Source organism: Grampus griseus (genome assembly GCF_964374135.1).
Source record: "Grampus griseus genome assembly, chromosome: 7".
Classification (NCBI taxonomy): Eukaryota; Metazoa; Chordata; class Mammalia; order Artiodactyla; family Delphinidae; genus Grampus; species Grampus griseus.
The window spans coordinates 51114598-51136501 of NC_139001.1; the positions used below are offsets into that span (position 1 = coordinate 51114598).

Here is a 21904-nt window from a genome sequence, read left to right on the forward strand (position 1 = left end):
TGGAGTCTAACTGCAGGACCCAGGGATCCCAGAGCTTGGTTCAGATTGTTGAGGGGGCAGGGGCATGGTTCCTGACACAGTTGGATACGGGGTCCAGGGTAAAGCTTGCACTGGCCTGCTAGTGAGCAGGGCCAGGGCCCCGCTGGTCCCAGGGGTGGGTCTAGCCTGCACTGCAAGATCTTGCTTCTGGTGTCTGCCCCCTGGTGGGTGGAGCTGGGTCTTGGCCCTCTGGTGGGCTGGGATGCGTCTAGAGGCAGATCCAGAGACAGCTGTGGCTCATAGTCTGTAGGAAGCCTGTCTGCTGATGGTGAGGCTGTGTCTCCGCCCAGTTAGCTGTTTGGCCTGAGCCGTCTCGGCACTGGCGCCTGCAGGCTGTTGGATGGTGCTAGGTCTTGGCACTAAAGAGCCACCAAGAGTGTTCAAGCAGCTGACTGTCCAGCGTTTATGTCCCCGGGGTGAGCCGCAGCCGCGTCTCACCCCCGCCTCTCCAGGAGACTCTCCAAGACCAGCAGGTAGGTCTGGCCCGGGTGCCTATCAAATTACTGCTTTTGCCCTGGGTCTGGGTGCGTGTGAGATTTCGTGTGCGTCCTTTAAGAGTGAAGTCTCTATTTCCCTCAGTCTTGTGGGGTGCTTGCAATCAAGCCCCACTGGCCTTCAAAGCCAGATGCTCTTGTGCCGAACTCCCGGGTTGAGGAGTCTGACATGAGGCTCAGAACTCTCACTCCTGTGGGAGAAACTCTGCAATATAATTATTTGCCAGTTTGTGGGTTGCCCACTATGGGGGAGGGGTAATGGGATTTGATTATATCGCGGGTCTGCCCCTCCTACTCATCTCACTGAGGTTCCTTCTTTATGTCTTTAGTTGTAAAAGATATTGTCTTTTTCATTGATGGTTGCTCTGCATATAGTTGGGATTTTGTTGTGTTGGTGAGAGGAGGTGAGCTCAGGGTCTTTCTCTGTCATCTTAGCCGGCCAAACTTCTCGTGAAGCATTTATCAATGATTTGCATTTTAGCAAAATGCAATAAGATTAGCGATGCAACCATCTGACAGGACCCTCAGCCAGCAGGAGACCCACCACTGACTGGTGATTGTGGGTGCCAGGAATCATGTTCAGAAAAGATCCAAAGCACAAGCCTTGCCTGGAAAGGAGAGCTGAGTGGGGCATGAGAGACATTCGTCAGGCTACAAGCAGCAATATTAGATTTCAGTCACCTGGGCACAGGAAAGGACGACTCAAAATAGAAACAATTTTGAGCAGAAGACAATCTAACTTCATGAATTTCATCTAGGACTAGCCCTGAACTAATATTTATTAATTCTATGTATGAATGCATGTTGTGATTTAATAAATCAGGGGACTTATAATATTTTTAAGTAGTTGAGAATGGGGAAAATGACTGCCTGTCCCAGATGAAACCAGTCAGGCTTCATGAATTGAGTGAAATTTCAAGAGCTTGCTTGGTAAGAGCACAGTTATCCAATGGAAAAACACATCAATTCTAATTATTCTAACTCAAACAGCTGATCAAAATTGCTTTGGCCCAAAATCCATCTTAAGGTTTAGCAATATGAACAGCTGGTGGTATGAGCTTTAGAGTTAATTACCGAGTGAGTCAATAATCATAAAATTATCTAACATATCAGATGGAAATTTCAAAAATATTTTAAATCTATACTCTCACAACTTCAATTTAGTTATATCTAAAATTATCTTAAATTGGCCTTTTAAACAGTTTGTGCAAAAAAGAAAAGTGTTAATTATTAAGTGTTGACAGAATTGGAGTGAATGGTAATTAAAGTTACCACAAGAACCTGTGACAAAAGGCGATGAACAAAACAAAAAATGTATAAACAACAATATGCATAGACAAAGCCTCGACTGAAACATGCCAACATTTCAGTAGTGTTTATCTGTCTGCTAGGATTGAGGATCATTTTATTTTCTTCATCAGGAGAAGTGTTGTTTATGAAAAACATGATGTGTAAGATCCTGTCTCCCATTCAAAGTTAGCTGAAATAAAGGCTTAGTGGGTGACTGTCACCTAGGCATGGGCATGCTCTGAAAGCATTATTATGAAGGCTTGTGTGAATTAGGCAGAGATTTACTTTGATCTCTTTGAATTACCATATACTACCTAGAAAACATTCCAAAATAAGGGAGCATTGCAGACCAAAATAGAACTGTTTTTGTTGGTAGTGGTGAGATTAAACTATCAGCCATTTTCCTAACATCTATTTCCTTGATGGACAAATACTAAAAGGGAGGGGATAAGCACATGTAAACACACACTCACACGACCTTTACCTGGTAGAGAGGAAAGTGTATTTGTGCAGGTCTCCCTTAAGTAACTGCTCAATGACTCCCTTGCAGGTTATAAATACCAGCCATTTTCAAGGCATGGTAAAAGAAGAAAAAAGGAACAAATTTCAGAGAAAAGGCATAGCTGATGAGAACAGAATTCTTATCAAGGGAGTTTTCAATTAACAAGTTTCCATCACATTGAATGGGATCAGATGTGAACCCATGGGACTGTTTATTTCATACTTGGCATTTCCTGTCACACCTTTTATCTGAGCATCTCAGAATATTTTATAAACACAAAACTTCAGTAACACCTGCAGATTTTTTTGCTTTATAAATGGACTTAATAAGTCATCAAAGAGCTTGTGAAGTTGACAGTCACCTAGGATGAGATTGATTCTATATCTGTACCTCTCCCAGTGATGGCCGTCAATTAGGGTTTGAGAACTCCACAGCTTCAATTCTAGAACACTCTGTAACATGAAACTCATGTCTTTAAATTTTAAAGATAATTTTTGAGACGTCACTAGGAAAAAAAAAAATATATGCACACATACAGATAAATATCTATCTATATAGATACTGAGATATACATAGAAAGGGTTCATAACCAGTAAAGTAGCAGTAAATTGATAACAGGCATTGAAGGTGGAGACTGGCTCCTGACCACGAACATCTGCCTTTGTTTACATAGCTGAGAACAAAATGGGGGAGTCTGTAAGCAATAAATAGAAAGGTGGAAGGCTTGGGATTTTTTTTCCTAGCTCCTTTGTCAGTTGTGATCTTCCTGACATCTCTTAACCTTTGTTCAGAGGTTCCCAAACTTTCTTGGCTCTTGATTCCCTGAGGTCTCAGTAAATTTTTCACTGGGCCTCTAAGGCAAAAGAAATACCTAAGAGTTCTATTTATTAAGTAGTTTGGTCTGAACAACTAGTAATAGTAGTTGGCGTGATGTCCAACAGATGGCACTGTGCTTTCCTCGACAACATTCTCCCTTGGGGGCTCCTGGGCACCTGGGCTCAGTTAGGGACGCACTGCTCTAGATCATCTGTGAACGAGGTGGCGCGAGGGGCAGAACTGGCCTTGGGGGAATTTGAAAAGGGACTCCAGGGAGGTACCTTTCTCTCATTATAGAAACTCCAGGTAAAAGTGCCTATTGCTGCCTTTCAAGCCTGATGACTAGTGTGCCCACCCTAGTAAAGAGGGGAACAGCGGGTCTCTCCTACACAGAGCACACAGGAAGCCTACTGCTCACGCAGATTTAGCTATCTCCTCTTCACACAAAACCTGCACAATTACAAACCCTCTAAGTTGGTTTGTTCTACTCACTTTATGTTTTCGTTGTCTATGACTCATTCTACAATCCACATAACCTTAAAGATAACTATGTAAATAAAATCAGTCTCTGTTTGTATCTGAATCACACCAAGAGAAATAAACAGACTTCTTGTAAATACAGAAGCTTGTTTGGGACAGCCAGATTTAAAATATAAGCATAAAGGAAATCTGTTTTCTCGAACCCTGAAGGGACAGCCCAAAGAACTGGGCAGTTCTCGGACCTGACAATGAGCTGTGACAACAAATCTGTGTGCTTGCCAGTTGGATGAGAGGTGCTGGATGCTTTAAGATGGCCTGGGCAGAGGAGATGGTGGTATTCAATGAACCTGCAGATGAGAAGTTTCAAGAGTAGGGGGCTTCCAATTGCAGGCATTGATTGGCTCGGGAACTGACTGTCACACGGGCAGCTCCATGAAGCATGCATTTGGGAGAAGAGCAGCAGGGTTTTTTGTTTGTTTTAACCAGTAATTAGTGATTCTCCTAAGTCACACCAAGAATGCCAGAGAGTTTCTGATCAGACTCGGTTGAGACGAAATGCTCTGTTCATAGTTAAATACAATTCCTCTTTTTAAGAACTGTAGACAGAGTGCCTGCTAAGCGCCAGGCACTGTCTAGGTTTATGGAAGATCAAGGCCTGAGGTGAGGGATGAGCAGGGGGAAGACGACTCCTGTGCTTTCAGAGCTGGACCTTGTGGTTAAGAACAACAGGAGGTTCCATTTTACAACTCAACTCGGAGGAAATGGAGGAGGTGTCTGGGCAATTCACTTTCCTCTCTGACCTCAATTTACTCTTTTTAAATGAGGGGGTTGGACTACATGATCTCTAAGCCCTAAGGTTCTGATTCTAGCACCAAACAAAGTTCACTTCAAAGTCAGGGAAAGAGTTGCAGTAACATAAATAGACCTCAGGGTATAAACACTATGTTATCCAAAGGGAAAATAAAGATGACAGACTGCATGTTTTAAAATAAACTCACTGTGGGTTTTAATTCTCAATTCCAACCTTGAATTTTATGAGTATTGATTTCCTAAGAAAAGAAAGCTTACAACTGCTACCTTCCTTAAGTACCTTTCCATTCATTTTAAATAAGGCCATTAAAAATTTTTCAGACCCAATATATATAACTTTCAGTTTAAATGTCCTTATTACCATCCCCAAAAGGACCTTTCTTATGTAACTAAAACAAAAGGTTTAATTTTGGACGCAGAAAAAGTTAGACTTGACATTTACAAGAAATGAATACCTTGCTTTGCCTAAAAAAACAATCTTGACTGTTAGGTACTTCAAACACTGACGTGTAGTGTCATTGACAACACAATGGGATGGGCAAACAGAGGGACTGAGACCTACAACGTCTATGATTTACTTAAGATCACACAGTTATTTTATGTCTCTGCCTCGTTTTCATCTCACTGTATTTTATTTATCCCTCACAGTAGTCCTCTAGGGTAATTTCCATGCTCTACAGACTAGAAAATAGTTTCAGAGAAAGTGTGTTCTTACAGTCGTAATGGATTCGCAACTAGGTCTACCTATCTCAGAAGCTCTTGAAATTTTTCCCTATACCTTATGGGATTCTAGCACATAATCCCTACTTTCCGAATTGTGCATTCTCGCATAGATCAAATGGAAGGGATATTTTCATTTTTCTTCAGAGAATGAGAAGGAGGCAACTGTAGAGGAGGGATGGGGGGAAAGTGGGGTTAAAGAACTGCTGCTCTATTGCTCTAAAATGTTTCCAGACTTATCTTACATTGCCCCTGCCCAGAACTTATATTGTACCCAAACTGTATTCCCACAGTTCCTGGGATACACCCTATCCAGCCTCAGCTTCTTCATTCTTTTCTCTCCTACAGTGCCCTTCCTCTCCACGCAGCTTACTGAAAACCTATTCATCCTGTAAAGTCCATTTCATGAGTCACTGCCATCCCATGAGGCTCTTTGAGCCTCAGTTTCCTCAATCACAGAGTGGAGAAAAGAATTCCTACTGAGATAATCATGTCTACCTGGGAGCGTCATTTAAATGATGTTTATGACACCTCCATCAGTAATAAAATGTAAAGAGAAAGTAAATGTATTATTTCTCACTGTTAAAGATCAAACTTTAGTAGGTCCGTAGCTTTTATACTCACTCTTAGATTATGTTTTGGCATTAAAAGCTCCAGTCTAGTCTAATAATTGCAAAGATGAAGTCCAGTTCAGTAAAGAAATAAATTATCTGAAATCTTATTCAGTGTCAAGTTCTCCCCATTCCCAGAATGGAGGTCCAGGCAGGGAGGGGAGAAAGTTAGCTTTGGGAGCAACTCATCCTCTGTCTCCTCTCCGACAGTGTAAGCCACATTTCTGGCCTCTCCCAAGTCAGCCTGGGAAAAGAGCGACTAGAGGAAAGGGACCATGGCTGGCAGTGCTCTCCTGGATAGTTCTGTTTTGAGCATCCAGGAACTCACCATTTCTTCATGTATCATAAACCACTGAAGCTGTCCTTTTGGAAGATTCCTTTTTAAGATGACCCAGGTCAGCTCACGTTTGTGAGAGGTCTCATTTTGTCCCCACGAGCCATTTGGAGTGGAAATGCATACCATCACAGTGGAGTCTCTTTACAGCTCTTGACTTTAACTTCTTAGACTTAAGTCAAGCACCATTGTCTGTCTCCCTCAATCTCCAGGACACAAATATCAAAAACTCCCCATTGTCTTCGCTTATTGGCCTGAGGTGAAAATAAAGTATCTTTCTATGTCTGTGAGGATGGAGAAGAGAATACAAAGCTCACACAAAGAAATCTCTCTACTCTGCAAACTTTTCATCCTTATACCGGCTGGGGTACCTGATCAAGCCGGCAGAAGCATCTTGTTATCCCTCAGCATTATGCATAGCACTTCACTTCAGTATCTGGATCATTGGGTGGGGTGGGGGTGGAATTATTCTTTGGAATCTATTATATTAGTCTTTGGGCTCCATTTAACAACCTGTTCCACAGATAATGGGCTTAAGGAGTAACTGAACCATGAATGTGAAAGTCCTCAAGAACCAAGGAGGCTTTTCTTTGTCTTTCCCTCTTTAGAGTCAAATAACTACCTTAACTCTGCTTTTCCCTGCTCATAATCTATTTCATTCTCCTTTCTCGGCCCAAACTCTCTTTCTTGGTTTCTCTGTGTACATACAAAAAACAGCTACCCCACAGCTTCCAATGTTATATGTTTGCTCCCACAGGCCACAGAGACTAACTAGTTTGAATCTCATTTCAAAATTCCTAAAGATAAGAGACAATTGGCCTAGTCTAGACCAAATGTCTATCCCTACTCCAATGACCTTTGTTCAACAAACAGGCTATCAGAGCCCATCCCTGAGGGCAAGGAAATTCTCAAAGAAAGGAGGTAATAGGCTAGGTAGATGCTCCCCAATAGTGTGAGAAATACATATATTGCTGCCGCAAGGCCTGGCATAAGTAAATACTTAGCATGTTTTTCTGCCCTTTCAAGACATTTATTCTCTTCTGAGGAGTTAGAGCAGACATTGTGGCTGGCTCTCCAAATTACTCTCCCTTTCCTTAGTCACTACTCCAGTTTTCATTCAGATATCTTCACCTCCCCTGGGCATCTCACACTAGCCATGGAGCAAGTGGCTGAAGCCCCTCCTTGGTCTCAGTTATTTGTTCCACGATGACTGATCTCAGGCTGAGGAGATCAGAGGAGAGGTTTTCTGGTGGTTTCTTTAGAAAAAGCGACCTCCCTCTTCTGAGAGCACTCTTGGAAACGATCCCCTCGTCTTCCTTAGATGTGCGTGGAGAAACACATTGCCATGGGAGTTGACACAACCATCTTATGACCACAAAGTAGAACCAGGCTTAAGAAAAAGCTGAACCTGGGCTTCCCTGGTGGCGCAGTGGTTGAGAGCCCGCCTGCCGATGCAGCGGACACGGGTTTGTGCCCCGGTCCGGGAAGATCCCACATGCCGCGGAGCGGCTGGGCCCGTGAGCCATGGCCGCTAAGCCTGCGCGTCCGGAGCCTGTGCTCCGCAACGGGAGAGGCCACAACAGTGAGAGGCCCGCGTACAGCAAAAAAAAAAAAAAAGCTGAACCTGCAAGAGACAGGAGATAAAAGGAAACTGAATCCTTGAAGAAACGATTGAGCGGCTGATCAAACCAACCCTGAAGCCAACTTATATGTCAATTTCCAGTTATGTGAGCCGATGAATCCTTTCCGTCATTTTAACCAACTTGTTAAAGACCTAATTTGCATGTTCATCCAAAATTATAACATGTCAGGACAAACAGTAAGTATATTTGCAAAAGAGTCTGTTGTTCCCTGAGGGGAAGTTGTACACAGACTCTAGAAAAAAAGGAATCAAGAATTAAATCTCCGGCTTTCCCGGTGGCGCAGTGGTTGAGAGTCCACCTGCCGATGCAGGGGACGCGGGTTTGTGCCCCGGTCTGGGAAGAGCCCACATGCCGTGGAGGGCCTGGGCCCGTGAGCCATGGCCGCTGAGCCTGCGCGTCCGGAGCCTGTGCTCCGCGACGGGAGACGACACAGCAGTGAGAGGCCCGCATACCAAAAAAAAAAAAAAAAAAATTAAATCTCTCCTCAAAGAAGAGGATAAAAGCAATCTTAGAATCTCTCAGGGAAATAGTGGATATATAAAAAAAAAAAACTCAGGGAAAGGAGTAGGAAGATGCTTGAATTGAATTGTAGGAAACTGGCTAATCTTGTAGTAAAAGGTGATATTTCCAGGTGACCCAATGGAATGTCATATGGATTGTCCCAAAACTGCTCATGGAAGATATTATTCTAATTCTCTCAAGAAATTGAAGAGGATATCAAGAAGCATATAACATCTGGCGCTACAGATAGGACCTGAGAAAACTATAAAAGCTACTCTACCTAGACACCACATAAAATAATAATACTGTTGAGGGGAATAGACTTTCTACCACCATCAGTAGACTCACCTAGAGGAGCCCCTGCACACCAGGTCCCCAGGCAGCAATCCTGAGACCAGTGTGGAGGCCAAGCACGTACTGCCCATAAGAACTCCATACCAGAGACTCTGCCAAGAAAGAAAAGTATTTTGTAATCTAAGGTCTAGCAGTATCAGTGGGCTAGAGAGAGAGAGGAGAAGTAGCTTAGAACAGAATACTACTTTTTAAAAAAAACTATTGTTTGGTGTTACCTAGTTCTTCTCTATTATTTTTTTATGCATGGTTAGAAAATCTTATATTTGTGTAGTGAAATAATATTTTGAAATACATTACTATAGTTTTCAGCACTTCCTTGTATTTATTTTTAAAAATCCCCTATTCAACAAGAGCTTTCATTACCTCTGGGAGGGTTAAGATTATATAATTAAAAAAGAAAAAGAATCAGTAGTCAGAGTTTGGCTTTTGGCTTCCAAAATTATGTTCCTAAAATCAATTTCAGTAAAAACAGTTTTGAAGTTAGTTTTCAATTTCAAGAGCCAGCAAGAGATTGAGATAGAGAAGATTTTTGTATTTGTTTTGTTTTTGTTTTTAATTTCATAATCTCTCCTTTAAATGTCAAGAAAAAAAGCCTAGAAAGCTGAGAAAAGTATTTTTACTAAAAACCTTTAAATATGAAGGATACAGGAGATGATGGGAGGGCAGTTTTCAAGTCTAAAGAAAGGAAACAAAAAAGTAACAAAGCTTTCCTTAGGTGTGGTGTCTTAGACTGCTTGGGTTACTATAACAAAATACCACAGATCGGGTGGCTAAACAACAGAAATTTATTTCTCATAGTTCTGAACTGGGAAGTCCAAGATCAAGGTGCCCGCTAATTGAGTTCTTGGTGAGGCCCTTTCTCCTGCCTTGCAGGTGGTTGCCTTCTCTTTGTGTCCTCATGTGGAAGAGAGAAAAAGGATATGGGTGTCTCTTTATAAATATGCTAATTTTATCACATCAGGGCTCCACTCTTATGTTAGTTACTTTTTTCCCCTGGGTTTTCTGTTTTTTTTTTTGAAGTATAGTTGATTTAGAATATCATGTTAGTTTCAGGTATACAGAATAGAGATTCAGTAATATATATTTATATTCCTTTTAAGATTCTTTTCCCTTATTATAAAATATTGTGTACAGTTCCCAGTGCTATACAGTAGGTCCTTGTTGGTTATCTATTTTCTATATAGTACTGTGTATATGTTAATCCCAACCTCCTAATATATCTCTCCCTGACCCCCCTTTCCCATTTGGTAACCATGAGTTTGTTTTCTATGTCTGTGAGTCTCTTTCTGTTTTGTAAATAAGTTCATTTGTATCATTTTTTTAGATTGCACATATAAGTGATATCATATGATATTTGTCTTTCTCTGTCTTACTTCACTTAGTATGATCATCTCTAGGTCTACTCATGTTGCTGCAAATGACATTATTTCATTCTTTTTTATGGCTAATATTCATTGTGTGTGTGTATGCCACATCTTCTTTATCCATTCCTATGTTGGACATTTATGTTGCTTCCATGTCTTGGCTGTTGTAAATAGTGCTGCAGTGAACACTGGGGTGCGTGTATCTTTTTGAATTAAGGTTTTCTCCAGATATGTGCCCCAAAGTGGGCTTGTAGGGTCATATGGTAACTCTGTTTTTAGTTTTTTAGGGACCCTCCATACTGTTTTCCATAGTGGTTGTGCCAATTTACATTCCCACCAGTGGTGTAGGAGGGTTCTTTTTTCTCCATACCCTCTGCAGCATTTATTATTTGTAGACTTTTTGATGATGGCCATTCTGACAGGTGTGAGGTGATAACTCATTGTGGTTTTGATTTGCATTTCTCTAATAATTAGCAATATTAAGCACATTTTCATGTACCTTTTGCCCATCTGTATGTCTTCTTTGGAGAAGTGTCTGTTTAGATCTTCTGCCCATTTTTTTTATTGGGTTGTTTGTTTTATTTGATATTGAGCTGTATGAGCTATTTCTTTATTTTGGAGATTAATCCCTGTCAGTTGCATCATTTGCAAATATTTCCTCCCATTCTGAGGGTTGTCTTTTCATCTTCTTTATGGATTCCTTTGTTGTACAAAAGAATTTCAGTTTAATTAGGTCCCATTTGTTTACTTTTGTTCTTATTTCCATTACTCTAGGAGACAGATCTGAAAACATATTGCTGTGATTTATGTCAAAGTGTGTCCTGCCTATGTTTTCCTCTAGGAGTTTTATAGTATCTGATCTTACACTTAGATCTTTATCCATCTTTATTTTTGTGCGTGGTGTTAGAGAATGTTCTAATTTCATTCTTTTACATGTAGCTGTCTGTGGTGTATGATCCTTTTAATATATTGTTGGATTCAGTTTGCTAGTATTTTGTTTAGGATTTTTGCATCTATGTTCATTGGTGATATTGGCATGTAATTTTCTTTTTTTGTGGTGTCTTTGTCTGGTCTTGGTATTGGGGTGATTGTGGCCTTGTAGAATGAGTTCGGAAGTGTTCATCTGCAACTTTTGGTAATAGTTTCAGAAGGATAGGCGTTAACTAGTCTCTAAATGTTTAATATAATTCACCTGTGAAGCCATATATGATCCTGGACTTTTGCTTGTTGGGAGTTTTTAAATCACAGATTCAATTTCCATACTTGTAATTGGTTAGTTACTTTCTTATTCCAAACACAGCTGCCCTGGGGGATAGGGCTTCAGCATATGAATTTGGGGATACATAATTCAGTCCAAAGCATGTAGAAAGGATCCTAAAGGTAGTAGATCAAGTAAGTGAATCATAGATGAGTTTCCAAACAGGGCCGTGCCCTGCCTCCTCCCCCTGTGGAGAGAAGGTGGGTTGGACAATAAACTAGATGGCAGAAAAGTCTCAAGTAGCTCAGTGCTATGGGCAGAAAGGAACTTTCACTTGTTTGGGGCCTGGAATTCTAAGTGGAGGCAGCCTCTAAGAGTGTTCCATGCCAAAGTGGCATGGGTGCCATAAAGTGGAAAGCAATAGGGCATATTCAGACCAAGAAGACCTGTGATAGCACCTTGTGTGCAGCACCTTCTCCATCTGCAGAAATTTCCACATGCTCAATTTGGAGTTGCCACAGCCCTTAGTAGTGGGCTATAAGGAGGAGTCCGCTAAGCCAGACATTGAATGGGAATCCCAGAAAAATCTCATCAGATCCGAAATACTAGCAAGAGCCGAAGTGGGCTCTAGTCAACTCTGGGAAGTTGGTCTACTTTCTTCAGACATAGTGGCTGCTATACCATTTGTTGGCATTCTACTATTCCAATATACGATGGTAAGAAAACACAATATTTTTGTTGGCATAGTATTTTTATTCTGGAATATTTTTATTTATATTTATTTATTTATTTTTACATCTATATTGGAGTATAATTGCTTTACAATGGTGTGTTAGTTTCTGTTTTATAACAAAGTGAATCAGTTATACATATACATATGTTCCCATATCTTTTCCCTCTTGCATCTCCCTCCCTCCCACCCTCCCTATCCCACCCCTCCAGGCGGTCACAAAGCACCGAGCTGATCTCCCTGTGCTATGCGGCTGCTTCCCACTAGCTATCTATCTTATGTTTGGTAGTGTATATATGTCCATGCCTCTCTCTCGCTTTGTCACAGCTTACCCTTCCCCCTCCCCATACTTCTATGAGAGCACAATTGCTTGTGGAACTTACCTTCCTACTGCAAACAACTAGAAAACTGGACAAAACAGATGAAACAGCTGTTTTTATACATTGAATAACTACTCTCTGAGAGAAGGAAACTAAACAAGATGAGCCCTGTGTTTACCCCAGCAATTTCTGGACTGCAGCACAGGGGGCGCAAACACAAACAGACCCTAGCAGTTGCAAAGAGTTGAGAAGACAGAGCTGATGAGGGAGGCTGAGGCAACTAAAATTTGCAAGGAAGATTACCAGAGAGGAGGGAGCTGTGCAGAGAATGAGCTCTAGAAGTCTGCGTTGAGGTTTTTGGTGGTCTTTGGTCCCTGGTGGGTAAGGGGAAATTCAACATGGCCAGACAAACAATAGCTGCTGAGAGAAGATAGTTACTAGGGAGCTGTAATTGAACTATCCGCAGAACTCATATGAACCTGGGAATCATTTGATGTAACATCAGTCAGAGTGGAGAAGTCTTGAACACACTTGTCATTTCATTAGAGAAACCAGAAGGTTCAGGGTGAGCTGTGGGATTAAGGGCTACTATAGACGCATATGAAAAACTGAAAGGGAAGCCTTGAAAGGATCAAGCTGATCTGCAAGTAGCTTACCCTGCCAAAGCAATATCCAAAACTTTTTAAAGGAATACCACAAAATCCAGCACTAAATGACACAAAATCACAACGTCCAGCATATAATTAAAAAATTACTGGTCATGTGAAGAAGCAAGGAAATATGTCTCATAAGCAATAGATAAATCAGCTAATAGAAACAGTCCGCCAAATGACAAACATGGAATTAACAAACAGGCACTTTAAAACAGCTATTATAAATATGTTAAAAGATTCTAAGAAAAACAAACACAATGAGAGAAATGGAAGATATAAAAAGAACCAAATAAAATTTCTATAGCTAAAAAATATTGGAATTGAAAATTTCATTGAATGATATGAACAGCATATTAAATATTAAAGAAATAAATCCATAAACCTGAAGACATAGAAATAGAAGTACTCACAAGCCTCTTAGACAGCCTCATCCACCAGAGGGCAGACAGCAGAAGCAAGAACAACTACAATCCTGCAGCCTGTGGAACAAAATCCACATTCACAGAAAGATAGACAAGATGAAAAGGCAGAGGGCTATGTACCAGATGAAGGAACAGTATAAAACCCCGGAAAAACAACTAAATGAAGTGGAGAGATAGGCCACCTTCCAGAAAAAGAATTGAGAATAATGATAGTGAAGATGATCCAGGGCCTCGGAAAAAGAATGGAGGCAAAGATCGAGAAGATGCAAAAAATGTTTAACAAAGACCTAGAAGAATTAAAGAACAAACAGAGATGAACAATACAATACTTGAAATGAAAACTACACTAGAAGGAATCAATAACAATAACCAAGGCAGAAGAATGGATAAGTGACCTGAAAGACAGAATGGTGGAATTCACTGCTGTGGAACAGAATAAAGAAAAAAGAATGAAAAGAAATGAAGACAGCCTAAGAGACCTCTGGGACAACATTAAATGCAACAACATTCACATTATAGGGGTCCCAAAAGAAGAGAGAGAGAAAGGACCCGAGAAAATATTTGAAGAGATTATAGTCGAAAACTTCTCTAACATGGGAAAGGAAATAGCCACCCAAGTCCAGGAAGCACAGAGAGTCCCATACAGGATAAACCCAAGGAGAAACACGCCAAGACACACAGTAATAAAATTGGCAAAAATTAAAGACAAAGAAAAATTATTGAAAGCAGCAAGGGAAAAACAACAAATAAGATACAAGAGAACTCCCATAAGGTTAACAGCTGATTTCTCAACAGAAACTCTACAAGCCAGAATGGAGTGGCATGATATACTTAAAGTGATGAAAGTAAAGACCCTACAACCAGGAATACTTTACCTGGCAAGGATCTCATTCAGATTCGATGGAGAAATCAAAAGTTTTACAGACAAGCAAAAGCTAAGAGAATTCAGCACTACTAAACCAGCTCTACAACAAATGCTAAAGGAACTTTTCTAAGTGGGAAAAACAAGAGAAGAAAAGGACCTACAAAACAAACCCAAAACAATTAAGAAAATGGTCATAGGGACATACATATCGAAAATTACCTTAAACGTGGATGGATTAAATGCTGGAACCAAAGGACACAGGCTCGCTGAATGGATACAAAAACAAGACCCACCTATATGTTGTCTACAAGAGACCCACTTCAGACCTAGGGACACATACAGACTGAAAGTGAAGGGATGGAAAAAGATATTCCATGCAAATGGAAATCAAAAGAAAGCTGGAGTAGCAATACTCGTATCAGATAAAATAGAATTTAAAGAATGTTACAGGGCTTCCCTGGTGATGCAGTGGTTGAGAGTCTGCCTGCCGATGCAGGGCACGTGGGTTCGTTCCCCGGTCCGGGAGGATCCCACATGCCGCGGAGCGGCTGGGCCTGTGAGCCATGGCCGCTGGGCCTGCGTGTCCACAGCCTGTGCTCCGCAATGGGAGAGGCCACAGCAGTGAGAGGCCCGCGTACGTGGAAAAAAAAAAAAAAAAGAATGTTACCAGAGACAAGGAAGGACACTGCATAACTATCAAGGGATCAATCCAAGAAGAAGATATAACAGTTATAAATGTATAAGCACCGAACCTAGGAGCACCTCTATACATAAGGCAACTGCTAACAGCTATAAAAGAGGAAATCGAGAGTAACACAATAATAGTGGGATACTTTAACACCTCACTTACAGCAATGGACAGATCATCCAAAATGAAAATAAATAAGAAAACAGAAGCTTTAAATGACACAAGAGACCAGATAGATTTAAGTGTTATTTATAGGACATTCCATCCAAAAACAGCAGATTACACTTTCTTCTCAAGTGCACATGGAATATTCTCCAGGATAGATCACATCTTTGTCACAAATCAAGCCTCAGTAAATTTAAGAAAATTGAAATCATATCAAGCATCTTTTCTGACCACAATGCTATGAGATTAGAAATAAATTACAGAGGAAAAAACTTAAAAAACACAAACACATGGAGGCTAAACAATACGTTACTACATAACCAAGAGATCACTGAAGGAATCAAAGAGGAAATCAAAAAATACCTAGAGGGCTTCTCTGGTGGCGCAGTGGTTGAAGGTCCACCTGCCAATGCAGGGGACACGGTTTTGTGCCCCAGTGCAGAAAGATCCCACATGCCGCGGAGAGGCTAGTCCCGTGAGCCATGGTCACTGAGCCTGCGCGTCCGGAGCCTGTGCTCTGCAACAGGAGAGGCCACAATAGTGAGAGGCCCGCAGACTGCAAAAAAAAAAAAAAAAAAAAACCTGGATACAAATGACAGTGAAAACACGACGATCCAAAACCTATGGGATGCAGCAAAAGCAGTTCTAAGAGGGAAATTTATAGCAATACAATCCTACCTCAAAACAAGAAAAATCTCAAATAATCTAACCTTACACCTAAAGGAACTAGTGAAAGAAGAGCAAACAAAACCCAAAGTTAGCAGAAGGAAGGAAATCATAAAGATCAGAACAGAAATAAGTGAAATAGAAACAAAGAAAATAGCAAAGATCAATAAAACTAAAAGCTGGTTCTTTGAAAAGATAAACAAAATTGATTAATCATTAGCCAGACTCATCAAGGGCAAGAGGGAGAGGACTCAAATCAATAAAATTAGAAATGAAAAAGGAGAAGTTACAACAGACACCGCAGAAATACAAAGCATCCTAAGAGACTACTACAAGCAACTCTATGCCAATAAAATGGACAACCTGGAAGAAATGGACAAATTCTTAGAAAGGTATAACATCCAAGACTAAACCAGGAAGAAATAGAAAATATGAACAGACCAACCACAAGTAATGAAATTGAAACTGTGATTAAAAATCTTCCAACAAACAAAATGTCCAGGACCAGATGGCTTCACAGGTGAATTCTATCAAACATTTAGAGAAGAGCTAACACCCACCCTTCTCAAGCTCTTCCAAAAAATTGCAGAGGAAGGAACACTCCCAGACTCATTCTATGAGCCCACCATCACCCTGATACCAAAACCAGACAAAGCTACTACAAAAAAAGAAAATTACAGACCAATATCACTGATGAATATAGATGCAAAAATCCTCAACAAAATACTAGCAAACAGAATCCAGCAACACATTAAAAGGATCATACACCATGATCAAGTGTGATTTATCCCAGGGATGCAAGGATTCTTCAGTATATGCAAATCAATCAATGTGATACACCATATTAACAAACTGAAGAATAAACACCATATGATCATCTCAGTAGATGCAGCAAAAGCTTTTGACAAGATTCAACATGCATTTATGATAAAAGCTCCACAGAAAGTGGGCATAGAGGGAACTTACCTCAACATAATAAAGGCCATATATGACAAACCCACAGCAAACATGATTCTCAATGGTGAAAAACTGAAAGCATTTCCTCTAAGATCAGAAACAAGACAAGGATGTCCACTCTCACCACTATTATTCAACATAGTTTTGGAAGTCCTAGCCACGGCAATCAGAGAAGAAAAAGAAATAAAAGGAATACAAATTGGAAAAGAAGAAGTAGAACTGTCACTGTTTGCAGATGACATGATACTATACATAGAGAATCCTAAAGATGCCACCAGAAAACGACTAGAGCTAATCAATGAATTTGGTAAAGTTGCAGGATACAAAATTAATGCATAGAAATCTCTTGCATTCCTATACACTAATGATGAAAAATCTGAAAGAGAAATTAAGGAAACACTCCCATTTACCATTGCAACAAAAAGAATAAAATACCTAGGAATAAACCTACCTAGGGAGACAAAAGACCTGTATGCAGAAAACTATAAGACACTGAGGAAAGAAATTAAAGATGATACAAACAGATGGAGAGATATACCATGTTCTTGGATTGGAAGAATCAATATTGTGAAAATGACTGTACTACCCAAAGCAATCTACAGAATCAGTGCAATCCCTATCAAATTACCAATGGCATTTTTTACAGAACTAGAATAAAAAATCTTAAAATTTGTATGGAGACACAAAAGACCCCGAACAGCCAAAGCAGACATGAGGGAAGAAAACGGAGCTGGAGGAATCAGACTCCCTGACTTCAGACTATACTACAGAGCTACAGTAATCAAGACAATATGGTACTGGCACAAAAACAGAAATATAGATCAATGGAACAAGATAGAAAGCCCAGAGATAAACCCATGCACCTATGGTCAACGAATCTATGACAAAGGAGGCAAGGATATACAATGGAGAAAAGACAGCTTCTTCAATAAGTAGTGCTGGAAAAAGCTGGACAACTACATGTAAAAGAATGAAATTAGAACATTCCCTAACACCATACACAAAAATAAACTCAAAATGGATTAGAGACCTAAATGTAAGACCGGATGCTATAAAACTCTTCTAGGAAAACGTAGGAAGAACACTCTGACATAAATCACAGCAAGATCTTTTTTGATCCACCTCCTTGAGTAATGGAAATAAAAACAAAAATAAACAAATGGGACCGAATGAAACTTCAAAGCTTTTGCACAGCAAAGGAAACCATAGACAAGGTGAAAAGACAACCCTCAGAATGTGAGAAAATATTTGCAAACAAGTCAACAAAGGATTAATCTCCAAAATATGTAAACAGCTTATGCAGCTCAATATTAAAAAAGCAAACAACCCAATCCAAAAATGGGCAGACGACCTAAATAGACATTTCTCCAAAGAAGACATACAGATGGCCAAGAGGCACATGAAAAGCTGCTCAATATCACTAATTATTAGAGAAATGCAAATCAAAACTACCATGAGGTATCACCTCACAGCAGTTAGAATGGGTGTCATCAGATAATCTACAAAAAACAAATGCTGGAGAGGGTGTGGAGAAAAGGGAACCCTCTTGCACTGTTGGTGGGAATGTCAACTGATATCGCCACTATGGAGAACAGTATGGAGGTTCCTTAAAAAACTAAAAGTAGAATTATCATATGATCCAGCAATCCCACTACTGGGCATATACTGAGAGAAAAACATAATTCAAAAGGACACATGCACCCCAATGTTCATTGCAGCACTGTTTACAATAATCAGGTCATGTAGGCAACCTAAATGCCCATAGACAGACGAATGGATAAAGAAGATGTGGTACATATACACAATGGCATATTACTCAGCCATAAAAAGGAACAAAATTGGGTCATTTGTTGAGTTGTTGATGGATCTAGAGACTGTCATACAGGGTGAAAGTCAGAGAGAGAAAAACAAATATCATTTATTAACACATGTATGTGGAACCTAGAAAAATGGTACAGATGAACCAGTTTTCAGGGCAGAAGTTGAGACACAGATGTAGAGAAGAAATGTATGGACACCAAGGGGGGAAAGCCACGGGGGGTGGGGGGGGTGTAATGAATTGGGTGATTGGGAATGACATGTATACACTGATGTGTATAAAATTGATGACTAATAATCTGCTGTATAAAAAATAAAATTCAAAAATTCAAAAAATTATAAATTAATTTAAAGAAATAGAAATACTCAAAATGAAGTAGAGAGAAAGAGGGTGGCTAAGGGGGAAGAACAGGTCCTCGGTGACCTGAGGAACAATATAAAAGTTTAACATACAGCAGTTGGAGTTGCAGAAGGAAAGGAGGGGTAGGAGGACAGAAAAAAAAAAAAAAAAACAACTGAAGAAATAATGAGTAAAAAATTCCAAATTTGATGAAAGTATAAACCCACAGATCCAAGAATTTTATCCAAGAAACTCAAACCACTCCAAGGCAAACTGTAATAAAAGTGCTGCAAACCAGTATTAAAGAGAAAATCTTAAAAGTAGCCAGCACTGAGGGATAGGGAATAGAGTTGGTATCATTTATATCTTGATGTATTCCCAGAGAGTAATTATACTCCTTTAAAATTTTGCATTAAGCAATGGTGCCCTCATTTAGAAAGCATCCTTTTATACTCCCGCAATCCTCAGTTTGGAGTTAACACTTCACATTACCCTGACTGACTAAAAGTCAAAAATCCTTTTTCAATATCTGTAACAATTTACACAAAAGCAACCTTGCCACTTAACTATACCAGTGTTCAAGGGCTTTATTTTTCTTGTTATTAAAAATTGAATATTATGTTTTATGATTAATTAAACTTTCAGCATTTTATGAGTCTGATTTAATATTTTTATTATCCTTACATTTTATGTTAATTTATAATAGGCTGACAAAATGTTTTGTACATATTTTATAAATTTATTTTGCGATTTGTAATTTTTCATAAATTTTGTATTTAGTTTTATTAACTATTTTGTTTTGACTTCTGAAAACACTTTTAAAATTAAAAAAAATCAATACTGGTTTTTAGTTTTACATAAAATAAATACTGAAATATTTGTGTCATAATTTCACTCCCTTATTGGAATCACAACTCAGGAGGAATCACTCTGTATTTCTCATTTTGAGGGAAAATATAATTAATTATATCAGGACAGTAAAAAGAAAAATCCCAAAGTGGGAATAGGCAAAAGATTGATTCTTTAAGGGTATATAGTTTGTTTTGACTTAATATTCCCGTTAATTAGGGTATCTTACAACTGTAAGAAAGTAAATGTTAACTTATAGAAAACTGATAGCAATTCAAATTATCTTTGTCCATAGCATTGCAAATGAATTTTTCCTATAGAAATGTAAATGGTTTCTGTCTAGTAGAAAAGATTAAAACACAAGATTTTAAAATTTAACAATCTTAATTTGGTATTCTTTTTTAAAAATTATAATATTTCTGCCTGTCCAGCACATTTTTAAATCAATTTTTTAATTGAAGTAAAGTTGATTTACAATGTTGTGTTGATCACAGCTGTACAGCAAAGTGATTCAGTTGTACACACATATATATATATATATATGTATATTCTTTTTTATATTCTTTTCCATTATGGCTTATCATAGGATATTGAATATAGTTCTCTGTGCTATACAGTAGGACCTTGTTGTTTATCCGTTCTATATATAGTAGCTTACATCTGCTAACCCCAACCTCCCACTCCATCCCTCCCTCAACCCTTGGCAACCACCAGTCTGTTCTCTATGTCTGTGATTCTGTCTCTGTTTCATAGATAGGTTCATTTGTGTCATATTTTAGATTCCACATATAAGTGATATCATGCGGTATTTGTCTTTCTCTTTCTGACTTACTTCACTTAGTATGATGATCTCTATTTGCATCCATGTTTCTGCAAATGGCATTATTTCATTCTTTTTATGGCTGGGTAGTATTACAATGTATAGATGCACCATATCTTCTTTATCCATTCATCTGTCCATGTCAATGGACATTTATGTTGCTTCCATGTCTTGGCTATGGTGAATAGTGCTGCTATGAACATGGGAGTGCATGTATCTTTTTGAATTATAGTTTTGTCTGGATATATGCCCAGAAGTGGGATTGCTGGATCATATGGTAATTCTAGTTTTAGTTTTCTGAGGAACCTCCATACTGTGTTCCTTAGTGGCTGTACCAATTTACATTCCCACCAACAGTGTAGGAGGGTTCCCTCTTCTCCACACCCTCTCCAGCATTTGTCATTTGTAGACTTTTTAATGATGGCCATTCTGACTGGTGTGAGGTGGTACCTGATTGTAATTTTGATTTGCATTTCTATAATAATTAACACTGTTGAGAATCTTTTCATGTACCTGTTGGCCATCTATATGTCTTATTTGGAGAAATGTCTATTTAGGTCTTCTGCCCACTTTTTGATTGGGTTGTTTGTTTTTTTGTATTGAGTTATATGAGCTGTTTTTATATTTTGAAAATTAATCCCTTTCCAGTCTCATCATTTGCAAATATTTTCTCCCATTCTATAGCTTGTCTTTTCATTTTGTTTATGGTTTCCTTTGCTCTGAAAAAGCTTGTAAGTTTGACTGTTTTTATTTCTATTGCTTTGGGAGACTGCCCTAAGAAAACCTTGGTATGATTTATGTCAGAGAATGTTTGCCTATGATCTCTTCTAGGAGTTTTATGATGTCATGTCTTATGTTTAAGTCTTTAAGCCATTTTGAGTTTATTTTTGTGTCAGTGAGAGGGTGTGTTATAACTTCATTGACTTATATGTGGCTGTCCAATTTTCCCAACACCACTTGCTGAAGAGACCATCTTTTTCCCATTGTATATCCTTGCCTCCTTTGTCGAAGGTTAATTGACCGTAGGTGTGTGGGTTTTTTTCCGGGCTCTCTGTTCTGTTCCATTGATCCATATCTGTTTTTGTGCCAGTATCATGCTGATGTGATTACTGTGGCTTTGTAGAATTGTCTGGAGTCTGAGAGCATTATGCCTCCCGCTTTGTTCTTTTTCCTCAGGATTGCTTTGGCAATTCTGGGTCTTTTATGGTTCCATATGAATTTTAGGATTATTTGTTCTACTTCTGTGAAAAATGTCATGGGTTATTTGATAGGGATCACATTAAATCTGTAGATCAGCACATTTTAAAATTAGCTTTATTATCCCTCTGGTTCCCTTAAATAATTAACTAAATTAATCTTTGACACTTGCTGATTTTATATTTGTCAGAGTTGTGTTTTTAATTTTTTTTTGAAAATTTCATTTTGATGAGCATCAGATGCAAATGGTGAACAAGC

At 39.2% G+C, this 21904-nt stretch overlaps 1 long non-coding RNA gene across 1 annotated transcript in view; it reads left to right on the top strand.

Annotated features, from left to right (window-relative positions):
* The first annotated feature begins 314 nt into the window (after nucleotides 1-314).
* LOC309824810 overlaps nucleotides 315-21904 on the top strand; it is a 61864-nt gene continuing 40274 nt past the window's right edge. The window contains exon 1 of the long non-coding RNA XR_014296973.1: nucleotides 315-512. This is a non-coding gene — a long non-coding RNA (uncharacterized lncRNA). The remainder of the gene's footprint in view (nucleotides 513-21904) is intronic.